Source organism: Acomys minous (genome assembly GCF_964271855.1).
Source record: "Acomys minous genome assembly, chromosome: 8".
In the NCBI taxonomy this organism is placed as follows: Eukaryota; Metazoa; Chordata; class Mammalia; order Rodentia; family Muridae; genus Acomys; species Acomys minous.
In genome coordinates, this window is record NC_140489.1 from 83,124,409 (window position 1) to 83,143,117 (window position 18,709).

The 18,709-nt window shown below is 42.8% G+C and overlaps 1 long non-coding RNA gene across 1 annotated transcript in view; it reads right to left on the minus strand.

Moving 5' to 3' along the window:
• LOC311602741 overlaps positions 1 to 18,470 on the minus strand; it is a 69,046-nt gene extending 50,576 nt beyond the window's left edge. Inside the window, exon 1 of the long non-coding RNA XR_014780831.1 lies at positions 18,309 to 18,470. This is a non-coding gene — a long non-coding RNA (uncharacterized lncRNA). The remainder of the gene's footprint in view (positions 1 to 18,308) is intronic.
• Between the last annotated feature and the right edge of the window lie 239 nt (positions 18,471 to 18,709).

Below are 18,709 nucleotides of genomic sequence, written 5' to 3' on the forward strand. Positions count from 1 at the left end.
GAGAGGGAAGGGCTCTTCTGATATCAGCTTTTGCATGCCCAAATGAACTGTGTATTTCTGGAGGGTACAGCTGTAACGCCTTATCGAATAGGATGCAGGCCTCCAGGTCAGTGGGGTCATCATACAGCATTCCTGTTCATAACCTGCCTTCAGAAGTGTAAAGAGGACAGACAAGCACTGCCGACAAGCCTTTAACATGTGCATGTGAGGGGTGTGGTTGGTGCCCATTGCAGAAGCCTGACTCAGAAGATCAGTCACAAGGTGAAATAGGTAGCAGGTGTGCCTTTCAGGAAACAATGTCATTATTGCTAAAAAAAAAAAAAAAAACCAATAATATAAAGAATTATTATTTTGATTTAGTAAAAGATAAGCTGGGAGAAGGGAAAAGGCAGTGATGGCTGAAAAACATGCACCCCTCAAAGAAGTCAAGAGCATGGGCCACTGTAAGGGAGGGAGGAAAACAGCCTTGCTGAGAGGGATGAAGCAAGATTCCATGGTGTTAGATATGGACATCGAAGTGTAAAGATTTTAAGCCACTGCAGGCTATTACTGCACAGAGAACTGAAAGGAAATAATTAACAGGAAGCGCTATTGTGGAAAGAACAGGAGAGCGCTGGCAACATCAAGGTACTGCCCAGCATTCCTCCCCCACACAGCATCTCACAAGGGCTACAGAAGCTAATTACCCCATCACTGGCTCTCTCAGCTTTTAGTCCCCGCCCCTCCCTTTGGAGAGCAGCAGCCTATAGGTCCGGGTCTGACAGCGGTAAGACCATAGTTTCTGTGTCCCAAGCTTGAGGTGGATGGACGGCACCTAGAGCCCTGAGCCTGTGCAGCTCTCTGCTTCAGCCAGTGCCACACCCGCCAGGTGCTCCTACCAGCCATAGTGTTCTCTCCATCTCCGCCACTGAAGGAAGCTACTGTCTGGGAAGGCGGCAGACCAGCCTGTGCCTTCATCTGTCGCTGCATCCTGCGTACCACAGACTCCTTCAGGAGTGCCATATGATTCCGTTTATTTTTAGTCTTTCTCCTGGTCACCTTGCTTAGGGCCTCCCTTCCTCAACCAATAGAAAAAAAATCTTGTCACACAGAGGGAAAAACAGTCATTTTGAAGCATGCTAATTGGTTTCCAGACATTATACCCCCTTCAGTGTAAGCCTTCTTTGAAGCAAACACAAGAACTCAAGGTGTCAGTCATTTCTTTGTGTGTGTGTGTGTGTGTGTGTGTGTGTGTGTGTGTGTGTGTGTGTGCGTGCGCACGCGCGTGCGCGAGCTTGTGCGCGTGCGTCTGCACACTCTTTGAGTCGGGTCTATAAACTGGCCTGAGCTCACTAAACAGGCTAAGCTGGCTGTCCAGAAAGCCTGTGATCTGTCTCTTCCTCCCTAGTGCCATGATTGCAAGCACATATCACCATGCCTGGAATACTGTCCCTGTCCCTCACGAGTCCCTTCTCCTGAGTGATTCTAGGTTCTACTTCTATCGAGCTCACATTAACACTAGCCATGGCTATTGCTGCTTTCTAGGTCATGTGCCCAGCCTGCACCATTCAAGGGATTCCCACAGTCTGAATCACACTTGGTTGGGGTACTGGAATCAGGAAGTGGGTCTTACTGTGGACCTTGGTAGGAAGAGTGAATAGCAGCAATAAGGCACCCAGGGTGGAGAAGAGCCCTGGAGTCACTAAGGAAGGACCCTAGCTGGAGATGGAGAGGGAAGGGCTCTTAGAGAGTCTGAGAGACACTGAGTTGATTGTGGGTGGAGACACAGTGCTGTGGGAGAATGGAGGAGGGAGGTGACCTTCTGGGGACACCAACCGAGCCAGTGTGACTAAGAGAGTGCTAGCGAAGTTATGCAAGGTGGAAACAGATATTCCTCAGGGGCAATTAAACAGCAGAGTCGTGTCTGTGCCTGGGCTCTTTGGAGAGGGTTGTTTCAGGAGCTGGCACTGAAATGTAGAAGTCAGAGGTCCCCAGCCACAGGGCACACACAGTGTGTGGCACAAAGCACAAAGCTGGGGCTTGCTGTCTTCTCATCACTGTAATTTCTTCTCTGATTTATGGGCACTTTCACGTGCATTTTAAAAATATATTAACGCATTGGAAGGCTTTTGTTAATCACTTTTTAACGATAAGTTTTTAACTTAACTGAATTTTGGTCCATGTGTGTGATCTGAACCATATGAACTACTTGGGCATTTGTTGAAATTTATTTATGGTAAATGTGTGTAGCTGAGTTTTCTGCAGTGCTTAGACAGTATATGAATGAAACCATCTCTGGAGGCCTGGGCCCCACCACGCTGTATGTGGCAGTTATCCTTCCTATCCCTTCACTTTAAATTCTCCCTTATGGTCCCATGATACTCTTCACACTCAAGAACCAGTCATGGTCCATGCAGTTACCAGACTTTCTCCTAACTGAGAGGCAGAAGATGGTAGATCTCTGATTTCCAGGCAAATTTGGTCAACCCAGCAAGTTACACACAACCAAGAAACAAATAAATGAACAAATGGTATACATGCCCTTTGATTATTGAGTTGGATCAATGTTCTATTGCTATGACAAGACATCATGACCACAGCAACCCTTATAAAAGAAATCATTTCATTGGGGCTGGCCTACAGTTTCAGAGGTTTGGTTCATTATCATTGTGCTGAGAAGCATGGCAATTGGCATCCTGACATGCTCCTAGAGACGGAGCTGAGAGTTGCCTGGCTTGAGCTTTTGAAAACCAAAGCCCACTTCCAGTGATACACTTCTTCCAACAGAGCCACACCTCCTCTAACAAAGCCACACCTTCTAATCCTTCTCAAGTAGTACCAGTCCCTAATGACCAAGCGTTCAAATATATGAGCCTCTGAGTACCATTCCTATTCAAATCACCACTATCAAGAACGCACTGGACCAATAGCAGATAAACACTGTTAGTTGAAACAAGACATTTTATTTCTAGTTTACCCAATGTACTTACTTTAAGACTATTATGGTAAAAAGCGTGGAGCTCATGCTATAGGGCCCCTCCCCACTTATGTGCATGTTTTTTATTAAATTTTCTGAAGTTATAGTGTTAAAAACATTTCACTTTAAGCTTTTTTATGACTTGTGGCTGTTTTATTTTTGACGTTTTTGTGTCACTTTCCTTTTAATGTTTCTGTCCTGTTTTCCATAATCTCCCATTAAAAAATGCACTAAATCTTATTTTTTCAAATTTCTTCTGGGGTCCTTTGATTGCGATAAAACTACAGAATATTTATGTTTGTAGTGCTGTTGATATAGTGAGGCTCATTGTTTTTCTTTTTATTTTGTCTTTAACACATATTTTTTTTCTACTCTTCTCGTCTTTACTTACATGGACAGAGATTTATAAAATATTTTATTACTTTAATGTGTGTGTGCATGTGTGTGTGTGTGTGTGTGTGTGTATGTGTGTGTGTGTGTGTGTGTGTACAGTGACTGTGGAGGCCCAAAAAGAGCTACAGATCCTCTGGAGCAGGAGTTACAGGTGGTTTTGAGGCACATAGTGTCAGTGCTGGGAAACGAACTCCAGTCCTCTGCAAGAACTGAATGAGCTCTTAACTACTGAGCCATCTCTCTACTCTCTGAGATTGATTATTTTTATTTCAATTGTTTATCAATCACTATATTCTCATTCTTGTTATTTCCTAAATAAATATCAGTTGTTTCACTTTTAGCAGAAGAAAATGGCAATGCATATTCCCATTCCTTCTTACCAGGGTTGGGGAGTACTTTTAACCTGGTCAACTCTAATTCTACGACCCGACTCCATCCATATTCCCATTTACTGGTTCTTTCCTTGGATATTTTCAGACTTTCAAATAAATGTCTTCTCTTTTGAATCACTTATTATCTACTAAAAGAATGAAAGTAGACACCATCTCACAGCATACACACACAAAACGGATCCAACACGGGATAAAAATTTTCAGTGTAACATCTGAAAAAATTAACACTGGCCTTGGGAGAGAGTTGTTGGCTACAATGCAAAGGCTCAGGCAACAAGTGGGATGAAGGCAAAATAGACACCTTCTGCACAGCACAGGGGACAATTAGCAGGGTGGACAAGTACATTTGAGTACAGGTCAACTTCAAAAACTCTAGGGGGCTTCACAACTCAAAAGCAGCAGTACAAATGAGTAACATGATTAAAAGTAGTCCATGTTCCACAACAGACATTTCTCAAATGAGAGCATGGGTCAACACATACGAAAGTGAGCTCAGACTCACTAGTTATCTTGGCATGAGCACTGTGATCCTAGTGCTTGGGAGGCTGAGGCAAGAAGTTTATGAGTTTAAGTACTGCCTGAGCTAAATAGCAAGATCCTATCTCAAAAAAATATTGGGGCCCAGGGGTCCCGCTCAAACTAAGGCACCAGCCAAGGACAATACAGGCAATAAACTTTAAACCTCTACCCAGATCTAGCCAACGGCCAGAACATTCTCCACAGTTGCGTGGAGAGTGGAATATGACTTTCTCACGTACTCTGGTGCCTCACATTTGACCATGTCCCCTGGAGGGGGAGGCCTGGTGGCACTCAGAGGAAGGACAGCAGGTTACCAAGAAGAGACTTGATACCCTATGAGCATATGCAGGGGGAAGAAATCCCCCTCAGGAACAGTCATAGGGGAGGGGAATAAGGGGAAAATGGGAGGGAAGGAAGAATGGGAGGATACAAGGGATGGGATAACCATTGAGATGTAACCAGAATAAATTAACTTAAAAAAAAAAAGCAAAGCATGATATCATGATTTCATGTCTCTCGGGTCAGTACTGTCAGGGATTAAAGAAAAATGTGTGGGTGAAGGTATATTTTGAGAGTGAAAGATAGGTTTAGTTATTAGGGGAAGCAGTGTGGAGGATTCTGAAAAAACAAAAACTAAATATAGAGATATTGCTCATGTTTCTTCTGTATATACAGCAGAATAAAATAAAACAGTAATAGCAGCACACTTATGTCCATGGTAGAATCTGATGCAGTAACAAAGATGTGGAAACAGCCTAAGTGACCATCAGTCAAGGAATGTGTGGGGAAGACATGGCATGACCACGAGCATGGGAACACGCCTCAGCATGGGAAAGGCAGATGCCAATGCATTCAAGACAACATGGATAAAAGCACAGGGCATTAGGCCAAGTGACATATAATCCAGATAGAAAAAGAAAAGTATCACATGATTCACTTTATGCGATCCCTTATTAGGACACATAAATGTTGAATGCATAAAGGTCAAGCAGGAACCTGTGGGGATGGGGGCAGGGAGGAGATGGGGAGACACTAGTCAAATGCTATAGACGGGCAGTTAGGCTGCTCGTGTCAGGTAATGAATGGATCTTATATGTGGAGGAGGATTGCAGTTAGTACAACTATACCAAAGGCATACAACTCATGAAGAAGGATTTCAGAAACTTCCACCACAACAGCAGGTAGTGATGTCAGGTGACGAGTGTGTTAAACTCTTTATCCACCCAGTGTGACCGTTTTACCATGGAGACTTTACACTTTAAAATATTCAGCCCGGGTCCACTTTCATGCTCTCCATGGCTCTTTGTGCCTCACTCATTTATTGTATCAAACACTCCTACCTTGGAAAGCATGTCCTTGAGGAGGACAGCCAGTGTTTGTGTGAAGCCGACCTGAGTGCCCACTTCCCTCTGAACGGCAAGATTATAGCAGAGAGTTACTTTTGGTGTTTTGAAAATATCCTCTCACTGTGTTCCCAAACCTACTTTTTGATTCTGGATCAGAAAAAGACATTTGTATAACCCTTCTGAAAGAGAGCTGTGCATATTACAAGTTCTCCACTGAAAAAGCATTCAGCATGATAGACAATGCCCCCAGTGGTAAGATGTTTCAGAGCTGGTACAAGCTCTGGTGGGTACAAAAGTTCATCATGTTTATGGTTAGAAGAAAGTAAAGCCTGATACTTGAGATAAAGATATGGGGTTGTTTTTTTTTTTTAAAAAAATACTTATGTTCTCGTGGTTCCTAAGAATGTTTGGAGCTCAAAGACTGATCCAACCCTTTTGGCTAAGAGTAAGCACTTGCTCCTACTTTAAATGCAGATTCCAGTCCTATCCAACGCCACTGTGCATCTGTCTGAGTTTCCTGACACTATCCCCTGGCCATTCAAAATAAGGCAGAACATGCTCTAGCCAGCATAGCACGGGCCTGCTGAATACCCACGAGAACCAGCTAGAATGTGCTGGCGCTGGGGGAATCCAGAGCAGAGTGTGAGTGACTACACTCTTGGATGCTTGGTAAAGGGGACCTGGGTGAGATCTGATCTGAAGGAAGTTAAATGATTTGGAAAGAGTTGGAGATACACGATTGAGCCTTGGGGGGGGGGGGTGTGACATGCCGGACAATTATTATAGGGAAGCCCCTTAGAAACATGGACAAATCAGCAGTTTGTGCTAAGTGAGTTAAAATATCAATCTGTAAATGGAGAGACAAGTGACTCAGAAATGGGCAAAGTGGAAGGGATGTGTTGTGTAAGGCTGGAGAACTGACCAGATAGATGGCTATGGCCACCAGGAAGGTCTGTCACAGTCACAATTTATCAACCAATAAGGAAAGTGTGGAAGTAGGCCACTTGGCTCACCAATGCTCTCTAGAATTGTCCTCTACAGACCAGACTGGATATGGGCTACATGATTACAGAATCAGGCTCAATAAAACCATTCAGATGACAGAACTCTGTAAAAATAGAGACCAGATGTCAGAGCGTCTCGATCAGAAACCAGGTGGATGCAATTATCATCAAGCCCACGAAGGTTGGAGTGGCAGGCAACAGGCCTGACCTTCAGTTATTATGAAGATGCAGAAGAGAACATAGCCCTCCCAGGGGATGAAATAGATAGGAGCCTATCAAGCTGCTTCTCACCTGCACACACCATGGGAAGGAATTGAGGGTGCATGGCCTGGAAGCTGAAAGCAATAGTCCCCTTGTGCAGCTTGCAGACACAAGGTAAGTTTTGGATTCAAGATCTGTTGATTGAAGAAGAGGTTCATGTTCTCAAGAATGGTTGAGAAGCACTAAAGCAAGGATGCATGGCTGTATCCTCACATCTTCCAAAGGTAAGCATGTCAGCCATTTCCTCAAGGAACATCTACACCAGGAAAGGGGGACGATTGTTCAGAACCACCTGAATTTCTCTGTAACTCTCTCTTCTGTTAAGAATCAAGGCAGAAGTGACCAGATGACACATAGACTACTGATCCATGACCTGCTTGCCAATGAGCTATTGGGTCTTACAATTCACCAAATTACCATTGCTTCAAGTCATTGGATGGATATGTAGGAAGACACTGGGCAGCTAATGTGATGCTCACCTCCATGTTGGCATGTCACATCAGAACAGAGGAGAGAATGCAGACTCTGAAACTACACTGCTACATCGTAACACTAAAGTAAATAAACAGAGCCTCATCCCAGGATGTATTACTGTACTCTAACAGCTGCTACAGCTGTTGGATGATTCTGCTGAGTTTCTCAGTGCCTTGAGGTTGAAGAGTCATAAGAGCATTTGTGGAGTCGACAACAACACAGAGTAACCAAGCTGCAAGCCCATTTATAAAGAGGTCTTTAGGGCTGGAGAGATGGCTTAGTGCTTATGAGCACTAGCTGCTCTTGAAGAGGATCTGGCCTTAATTTCCAGCACCTGCCTGGCAGGCTCAAAACAATCTAGAACTTCATTTCTAGGGGATCTGATGCCCTCTTCTGGCTTGCACAGGCACTGCATGCACATGGTACACAGACATACATGCAAAAACAAGACAAAACAAAACAACAAACTCTTATAAATAAAATACAAACTAAGAATTAAAAAGTCTCCTCTGTGAGGAGGTACATTATTGTTTTATCCTTCTATAACAAAACACTTGAGGCAGGGAAGTATATGATAAACAGAAATGTATTCTCCCAGAGTTTTGAGTTCATGACTTGGCATTTGGCAAGGGTCACTATATGGCAAGCAGAATGTCATGAGAGAGACAAACTTTTCCATCCCATACATGAAGATAGAACACACATGACCAAATCACCTCTCACACATCTTGCCTCTTGAAACTGCTACAACAGCAGCGAAATTTCAGTGCTGGATGTGGAATGACATTTAAACCACAGCAGTAAGAAAAACCATCTGCAAAGGTGGTGGATAGCAGCAGACATTTAAATTTCTCTTGAGCTACATTGTATTTCTACCTTCTGTCAGGAAATGATGTGAAGAGATACAGGTTGTCGACATCATATCTATCAACTCTCTGTGACTCTGTTCACGGGGCTAGCAAGAGACATGGGTGTCATCCATCCGCACTCCAGAACATAGCAGACACACTCTCTGCAAAGTCAGGAGCCTGCTGCTGCTGCTTCTGCACAGCACTTGGCAGAACAACCTGCTTGGGAAATGCTTGCCTGTACTTGAGAATATCACCTTTTCTGTAGAGTCTGGATGGTCCAACCATAGCCACCCTTCCCATTTTGACTGAGTGAGTCTGTTAAGTACATGGTACATTAACTTTGCATTCAAGTAGCACATGACAGTTTACCAGCACAATCAACATCACGCCATCTCGGCCATTATACCCAGAAATATGAAAGGATTCTAGCTCTGGGAGAAACTCAAGCAGGAAATGGAACTGAAGAAGCTCAAGGCTGTAGTACATTCAAGCCTTGAATTGCCAGCTCCTTCTGAAAATACAGTCAAGAGATTAGCAATGAAGCTGCGGGCTGCAATCTCTCATCCTGTGGACTTCACTACCACGTCAAAGTCAAGTCACAACAAAAGACTGGAGGTCTGATGCAAGGCCATTTCCTGTACAACGGAGAATTATCACCTTTAGAGAAATAATTGGGGCCACGCAACATAGATAGCGTATAGAGTCTCATAACCCCACATGAACACAATCTGTTTCCCATCAGATTTAAGATACCTATGAACAGGATGGCCTTGGTATGGTGGACTGCTTTCCTCAGAACAACTGACTGCAATATGAAGTTGTACGGACAAGCAGCCTTGATTCCCACATCATCCATCACTACTTACAGTAGCTGACAGAGGAAGGGAAAGAATAAGCCCAAGTGATACCTAGATGAGAGTCCCTGTGGATGTGGGAGCAAGAGGTAATAGATGCAGCTATATCACAGAGCGGGGAAGGGGGTTAAGCCTTCTGAGATGATGATGAACCTGGTCTACACTGAGTTACACTCAACTTCAGGTCATATGCCTTATTTTTCATGTTATGGACAGAGAATATCTGTGTTCCTGTGGGTCATAGGGAAATGACCTACAAGGGGCCTGAATAGAAAAGGATCTGAAATATGAACTGCCAATATATACCAACATACACCAGGGAGGGTCCACTGAGAAGGAAGCATGAAACAGTATCAAGTAGGGGGAAAAAAATCACTGTTTTTGCTTATTCTCCGTATCACCTTCTGAAGATGGTGTGGTGGGTAGAGTGATGAGTCCAGCGATAAATGTACGTACAGGCTTCCACACCCAGGGGCAAGATCCTCCGCAAGACAAAGCTAATCTAGTCATGCACAATGCTGACTCTGCGCTTTCCTCCAGGCATTGAGTCTATACCTCATTGTGCCGTTATTTCCCAACATCAACCAAACACTGGGTTCCTATGCTGCTGACTGTTTAAGTCTTCCTTTGTTCTATATGGATATGCTACACAGTCGTCTGTGTCCCTGCAACACATATCTAAGATATTCAACATATATAGAACAGATGTTCACTTTGTCCCACAGTCTATTGATTCTAACTCGCAACTCATTGACCCCACTGTGTAGGGCTCTGGCATGAGGCATCACATCTTGGAGAAGCAAGCATACAGAGCAAAACTGGTTACCTAAATGTCCTATTTGAGTGTACAAATACTAGAAATGTCACCTTTCCTGTGGATGTGTTCCAGTGTGTTTCATTTTAGACATGTATGTAAAAGCAAAGCTGTAGGGTACAGTGTACACATCTGGGCAATGTACTTGCATAATGAAGAGCTGTTTTTCAAAGTTGCCTATATGATATGCTTACCAGCATGATATGAGTGCTTTAGTTGACCCACATTTCTCTCAAAGGAACATAATGTCTAAATGTTAAAGGATCCTAATTATTAAAGGAAAACGATCTATTTTCTAACTTGAAATGCTGTTATTTTAAAACAGCATTTAGAACAGCTTTAAAACAAAAGCTGCCTGATATTCTAATTTAAGCAAGAGATATAACAGCCATATACACAAGGGCTTGTCTCTAATACTGGCTGTGTTGTGCCTGTGTCTTGCTTGCAGATACCTTTCTCTGCACACTTGCATGGCTACTTTCTGTGGCTTTGGGCACTTGGTGAGGCCACTCTTAACTTGCAGAGTCTTTTAAAAGGTCCATAGGTCCATATCCACACAACTCAGGCCTTCACCGTTCATGACTAATGAACTTTCAAAGTGAAGATTTTTAAAATCCTTCAAAAATTTTCCAGCTTCTGATTTCCTAAGACTTCCCACAATCTGTCACTGAAATGGCGCAGAGCCTTGCTTCATTCTTTGATCTTCCCGAACTGTCACCTACTCCTGCTGCTTCCCCAGATCCTGACTCTCAGATAACAGGAAGTGGATTCAGAGCCATGGGGGGCAGAGTGTACTCTGACAATAAGTCAGACCCGAACATACACCCCATCCACACACCTACATACATTCCACATGTACACCCCCATCGGCATCCGTCCCGCACATATATCCCACATGCCCATATCCCTAGCATATGCCCCATACACATAATACTCCACACTTCCACAATCACACACATACCCCATGCCTCAGTTACTTTTGTATTAGAAAGCACTGATTTATGCTTTCAAAGGGTTCATGATGGCAGAGCAAATGGAACAGCTAAGGATGCACATCTTGAGCTGCAAGTGGGAGGGAGGGAGGGAGGGAGGGAGGGAGGGAGAGAGAGAGAGAGAGAGAGAGAGAGAGAGAGAGAGAGAGAGAGAGAGAGAGAGAGAGACTTGGAATGGTATGAATCTTTTGAAACCTCAAAGCCTGCGCCATTGACATACCTCCTTCAATAAGACTACAGTCCCTAATCCTTCCTCAACAGTTCTAACAAACAAATAGCCTATGGGGCTACTTTCCTTCAAACTACCATACTTCACAAACACCCCAAATACCCTGTATACATATCCTTTACATATAGGCCAGGCATATACCCCATATACATACTGCCCTTCATATACATATGCCATAGGCACCCATGAACACTCAGCTACTTACACCCCATATAGCTACCCTATAAACACACATCTATACACATGGCAAACACACATCCCCTACATACACCCATTTATATGGGTATACTCACACACCAAATCCCCTATCACAAAGAGACACATAATTTAAGGGCCTTTCTTAATCCAGTCAGCTGTTTCCCTTTTTTTTTTTTTAAATGAGAAGGGATTTCTTCTTGATCATTGCCATCTCTGACTGATTAAAAGCAGACACAATTTGAACAGTCTGATTGATGTGTTTTGAACTGACTAAACCAAAACAATTTTTTGGGAAAAAATTAAACCTTTCATTTAAAAAGGCAGCCTAGATTAGGGATATTCATTTGTAATTTTAAATGCTACCTAACTGAATCTACTTGAACTAGGCACTATTTCTGGAGTCCATTGGTGTGGGACCTAAAATCCCCTACATGACCCACTCAGAGCCGATGACCTCAGCACGTGTGACCTAGGTTATATGATTATTGGTATGTTGGGCAATAAACTCAAAGACAAAATCCATCAAAATGGGACAAAGTTGATAGTTAATTAATGGGTTATTTTGTGCTTTCCATAAACACTTCTCAGTAGCAAGAGCACCTGTCTTAGTGGGCTGAACGTCAGAGACACAGGACACAGTCACACCACAGTCCTGTTGGTGTATTCAGCATGCTTACCTTGGGCTCTGCCCAGTCTGAGAACGTTAGATGGTTCTTATGTACTGGGGGCTGACTTGATGTCATTGTGTCATCATGTTGTGCACACAAGCAAGTGTGTTGACTTTGCACCTGTCACCTTTTGGGCCCCTTTACACAGGCTGAATACAGCAAGATGACCTCATTGCTCATATGAGGTTGCTCTGTGGCTAATGGGCTCTGAGAGTGAGCAAGCGAATAGCCAAGTGTCCTTTGTGATACTGTCTCCTGGTACGGCTATGAAACCAAAAAGGCAGGAAGCTGGAGAGACAGCTCGGCAGTTGAATGCTGCTTGCCAAATTTTCTGAGTACTGATGTTCAGTTCTCAGCAGCTATGTCAGGAGGCACACAACTAACTGCAACTCCCTGCTCCTGGAGAGACAACATGCTTTTCTGGTCTGTACAATGTCTTTACCCACATGCTTAAACTCACACACATACACACAATGAAAAACTGAAAATAAAATATCTAAAAAGGAGGAGTTTCTTATATTTAAAAAAGTGAGACAAGTGTTCATAAAATATTTGGGGGTTGTTTACTTAAGACTGGGGAATTTGAGTGGCCTCTCTGAAAAAAGGGGGGGGGGTTTCTCCTGGAGAAACACCTTTCTTAGGAGGAATTCTTATTGCTGCATAGAAAGGAGTCCTGATTAATGCTGGGGCTAATTAAGATTGACTTCAAATCATATTTTGAATCAGAAGAAATCACAAAAATAATGACTTAGCATTTCCTATAAAGTGCTTGCTTTTCCTTAAAATATTAATAAAGAAGGTCTTTGTTCCATGAGTTATAACCAAGAAAGTTATAGTGAGGCCTTGCTACCAACGTCAAATGATGAACATGATTTTCTTCAACTGAAACCAGTCTGAAAAGCTCCCTGAACTAATGTTGTCTTCTGTTTCCTCTCCAAATAAATTAATAAAGAATTTTCTTAAGGGTACATCTTTGGAATATTATATTCAAGGAAGTATTTTTAAACTATTTCTAAATAGAACAGTGAATTTGTGAAAGGCTTGCTTGAAGAAAGTTGAGCTGTTGTTTTCTGTGTTTGCTTGTTTTTTTCTATTGTGGGCATACAGAATGTTTGTAATACCTGATATTTTAAAAATCCACCAACAAGACACGACTTCATGAATTGTTAAGCTTTTATTGGTGAAAAAACACTGGTCCCTTGGTGGGGAGCCCCAGTGGCACTCAAAGAAAGAATAGGCAGGCTACCAAGATGAGACTTGATAGCCTGTGACCATAAAGTGGGGGAAGAGATCCCCCTCGATCAAGGGCCTAGGGCAGAGTAATAGGGTGGGGATTGGTGGGAGGGAGGAACAGGTGGATACAAGTGATGGAAGAACAATTGAGTTGTAATTGGAATAAATGAATTAATAAAAAACAAAAACAAAAGCAAAAAAAATCAAATACACAACTTCAAAAAAAACCCACTGGTCCTTGAAGAGAGAAAAGTAGAAGATAATTTAAACAAATTTGTAGCCAGCAAATGAGAATGAAGACAAAGTAAAATTTTTTTTAGTACCTTCAACTCCTGGAGTCTCATTCACTGAATAGGAACTCCCTGAGGCAGACTCCTCTCTGCGTGTCTTGTGCTAAAGTGTAGCCTTGTCAATCACATACCTAGTTTTGTTCATGGGGCATTCACTTTTTTATTGTCTTCTAGTTGAATGACTCTGGGCATTATGGTTTGCTACAATCTTGCCATTTCTTTTAACATTCAAAATGCCTTGGAAAATTGAAATATTTGTTTGTAAGGATAGAATTGTGTAACCTGAAAAAAACCCACTGGTCTTTGCTATGGACATATTTTGGAAAATAGTAGTATAGATTTTCTTTGATTTCTTTCTTTCTGTCTCCTTCCCAAATGCATGTGAGCTTAAATGGAGGCAACACGGTATCAGGAAATAATTCAAAACCAAGAGAAATCACTGAGCCTCGTTTTCCTCCTTCAGATGGAATTTAGAAGGTACATATACATGCCCTGGACCAAAGTTTACGGTATAGCCAACTGGATTATCAAAAAGTATTGTGGTACTAAAGTCTTCAAGATAAAATTCAGAAGCAACCTGTACTACTGGTACATTTGTAAGTTAGTGAGGGAACTTGATGCGTTTATCCACAGGTCCTCGGGTCAGCCAGACAAAGCCTCGCCAGTGGTGCAGCTGTGCTGGGGAGAGGCCTCCTTGACCTCTTAGCAAGTGTACATGGTGAACAGAGGAATACAGACAAGAAGGCAGGAAACATCAAGATCCCTAATAGTGCCCCACGGGAGGAAACATGAAGAGACAGGGATGGGGGTGATCTAATCAGAGGCTCTTATGTGACTTCTCAGGAAATACCAAATGAAGAATTAATATTCTGTGAGTCTTAAAATGTTGAGAGTAAATCTCGCAGCTCCAAGCAAAGAGCCATACAACCTCACATGTGCCAAGACTAAGTGTTGTCCACATATCCAAACAGGATAAGGACTGCCAGCACTAAAAACATAAGCAAGGGAAAACCAAATGGAGTGTAGATTTAGCAACAAAACAGAAAAATACCAGTTTTCATAATGACTTTATTGATGATGTATTATCATCAAGAGACTGAGGTAAGGCAGAAGATCTATGAAAATCAACACTTTTAAATTCAAAAATTTTTTTTAGCTCACAGGATTTAAAGTACTAGATGGTGAAGGTGAAATGAGTGACATAGTCTCTGCTTAAAGATCCACTGGATACAGACAGCATCAACTAAATCAGCAGCAGCAATATCACCATCATCACTATTAAACGGACCATCACCTCCATGTATCACAATAACATTAACAATAACCAAACTTATTATTATCAACACCATTGTCTACAAAAACACTTTAAGCCTTGACAACAACGACCATCACCACGAATGCATCATGTCAATCTACCAATGGCATCATCAATGATAAAATAATGAACAGCACTATTATATCACCATTATCCCCATGATGGCTGATCCCAGTGGTCAACTTGGTAAGATCTAGACTCACCTGGGAGGTAGACTATGGGCATACTTGTTCTTGTTATATTAAGTTAATTGAGGTGGAAAGACCCGTCTACTGTGGGTGGTACAATTTCCTGAGCAGGTGATTCTGGCATCTATCAAAGGATAAAGGGAACTGAGCACAACTACTTTCTTCCTTCTACTTCTTAACAGTTGATACATTATGTCCAGCTGCTTCCAGCTCCTGTAGACATGTCTTCCTCATTATAAAAGACTGTACCTTTAGCTGGGAGCCAGTCTCCCTCTCTCTACCCTCTCTGTTTTCTTTTTGTTTGTTTGTTTTTACTTTTTATTGGTTCTTTGTAAATTTCACATCATGCATACCAATCCCACTCATCTCCCATCCCTTTGTATCCACTATTTGCCCTTACAATTCCCCCTCACAAAGAAAACAAATAATAAAAATAAATAAGAAGGAAAAGAAAAAGAAAAAGGAAAAAAAAAGAAGCTGCTATGTATCACAGTATATCACACAATATACTCTTTTGTTTACAAATCTTTGCTTGCAAATGTTAATTTCAGTGAGTCATTGGTCTGGTTTGAGCCCTCTGGCTTCTGCTACACTATCAATACTGAATCCTTACTGCATATCCTGTTGTTGCCCTTTGTAACGGAGATACTGCAGCTTTGGATCTGTAGGATCTGCCCCTTCACGTGCTCCAGCAGTTCACAGATGGAGTAGTGAGCCAACTCAAAGGCCTGGATCTGGTCCTGGGTGGTAGCTAAGTTGGGCAGCCCATCAGCTCTCCCACATCACCAGTGTGGGCAAGCTCTCTAACATTGCCCCTGCTTGCTCTCCCAAGTTCTGAAGCCAGCAAGGGGTGGGGCCATCTCACTCATGCCCCTGCCACCAGGGCTGGCTCTGCTGTGCTGCCCAGGTGAGGTACAGAGCATGCTCACCAGAGAGCTGTGGCAGGGGAGGGATGGGGCAAGCTCTGCACATCCCTTGGACAGTGACATGGTCCCAGGTGGAAGCCCTGACCAGTGATGTCAGTATAGCCTTTGGTGGTACCATGAACTATGGACATCAAAACAGACATCAATAGATCCAGACATAACAAACCCTCAACAGCAGCATGAGCTGAGACTTCACCAAGGCCTCAGGTGGCAGCACAGGCTATTCACAGCAGGGTGTCCCTCACCACCCTCATATCTCCTCATATCTCCTCATCACCCTCTTAGCTCCAGTCCTGCCTCTCATAATAGTGTTCAAACTAGTCTACTTCTCTTCCTTTCTCATCTCTCCACCACATACATGCATCTTGTAGTGGTACCTATGGTGGGAAGGCCACATGGTATGTCTTCTGCCTGCCTACACTGCATGGTGGCACAGGTTTCTTTGTATAGCTCTGGGTTTCGTAGAACTTACTATGTAGATCAAGCTGGCCTTGAACTCAGAGACCTGCCCACCTCTGTCTCCTGAGTGCTGGGATTAAAGGCTCACACCACTTTGCCCACCAGCAGTTTCTCTCTTAAGTTGTTCTTCCTGGGTATTTTATCATAGCAACAGGAAAAGGAATCAGGACAGTCTACAACATCCAACATCAACATTGCCACCACCAACAAACCTGATCAATAGCAGTAGAGGCAGAAACATCATCACTGCCAATGTCATTATCACCAATGTCATATTCACCAACATCACCACCTCCATCATTACTCTCACCTTCAATGTCATCACCACCAATGGCCACACAACCAACATCATCACCATCAATGGTAACACAACCAATATCATCGCCACCAATGTTCACACAAGCAATGTCATCACCACTAATGTTAGCACAACCACATCACCACCACCAATAGTATTAGCATTATCATCAACAGGCAACAATAGCATGAGTAACTTGGTCATCAACAAAGCAATTTAATCAATTACAAGATGATCATAATAAAGCATCATGGACAGGACAGCCAACATCAGCATGAACAACCACCAACCTAATCAGCCATAAAACAGTGTAATCAACAAAATCATTAACAACATTATCAGAAATATAATGCAACACAAACTTAACAAAATGACAAAAGATTATATATACATATATATAGTGTCAAGTTTGTCCCTTTCAAAAATTATAGTCACAATCCTTGATTTTTCAATCTTGTCAAATTAAGCACACATGAAAACGATAGCCTGAATAAGACCTTTTCAAACCAAATTACTTAAAAAATTATTTTAAATGCAATGATGACATAAAAGTATGATCCATGGGAGAATTTAAGATAAAATTACAACTTCTGCTCTGTATAAAATATTGTTAGAAAAATGGAGAGACAAGCTACATTTGGGGGAATGTCCTAGCTTGCTACCCTGTTGCTATGATGAAACACTGGCCAAGAAACTCAGGGGAAGAAAGGGCTTGGTTGGTCTATGGGGCACAGCCCACCATCAAAGGAAGCCACGGCAGGAACTGAAGACAGGAAGCTGGAGCCAGAAGGTGAAATACAGACCATGGGAGGCTGCTTACTCGTTTCCTTCCTCTGGCTTGTTCTGCTTCCTTTCTTACGTAGCCCAGACCCATCTGCCCCGGGGTGGGGGTGCTCCTGCCCATGATTAGCTGGCCCTTCCTGCATCGGTTAGCAATCAAGAAAATGCCCCACAAATGAATATGACGGAAACAATTCCTCAACTGAGGGTTCCTTGGCCCAGGTGACTCTTGTGTTAAGCAGCAAAAGCTAACCAGCACAGGGAGAAAATCTTGGCAAAAACATATATGCTAATGTAGTAGGATCTACAACATACAAGCAACACAACTCAACAAACAGAATGCATACCAATGTAATTAAAAAAAAAAGTACCCCCAAAGTCTAAACAGATGCTGAAAGAAAATGCACAGATGGTGAATAAGTGTGTAGATGGAAATCACATTGGGGAATTTCAGATCGAGGGAGTAGCGGTGAGATGCTAAAGAACACCCCTAAGAACGGTTCAGATCCAAATGCTGCCTCAAGCGTAGAACAGCCACCGCCCTCACTCATGCTGATGGAAATGCACAATGTTACAACCACTTTGGAAGAGTTGTCATCATACAATGTGTAGTCTCACTGCCTGGTCCAGAAACCATCTTCCTTGGCATTTCCCCGAGTGAACTGAAAAATGTAGATCCATACAAGATACCCTTGTGTAAGGAAGTGGCTTGATAAGCAAAGTCAAGGCTGACGATGGGGTGCTATTCATCGCTAGAGAGAAATGAGATATTAAGCCAAGGAACAGACATCTTTAGAATTGTGTTCTATTGTTGTAAGAAACACTGGCCAAAAGCAACTAAGGGAACAAAGGGCATATTTCAACTTACAAGTTACAGCCCATCATTGAGGGAGATCAGAGCAGGTTCTTGAGCAGGAATTTGAAGCAGAAACTATGGAGTAATGCTACTTGCTGGCTCTCTCACAGACCCGCGTTCAGCTAGCTCTTTCCTACAGCCCAGCACCATGTACTCCACGAAATGCTGTTTTCCACAATGGGCAGGGCCCTCCTGCATCAGTTAACAATCAAGACAATCTTCCACAGGTGTGCCCACAAGGCAACCTGGTTAATTCCTCCATTGGGATCCCCTGCTCAGGTGACAGTTAAAGCTAATCAGGGCAGGGATAGGGGAACATTACGAGTATATTGATAGGAAAAAAAACCATCAGTCTAAAAAGACTGCAAACTAGGTATGGTGTCTGTGAAAGACAAAACTGGGGTCTGTAAAAT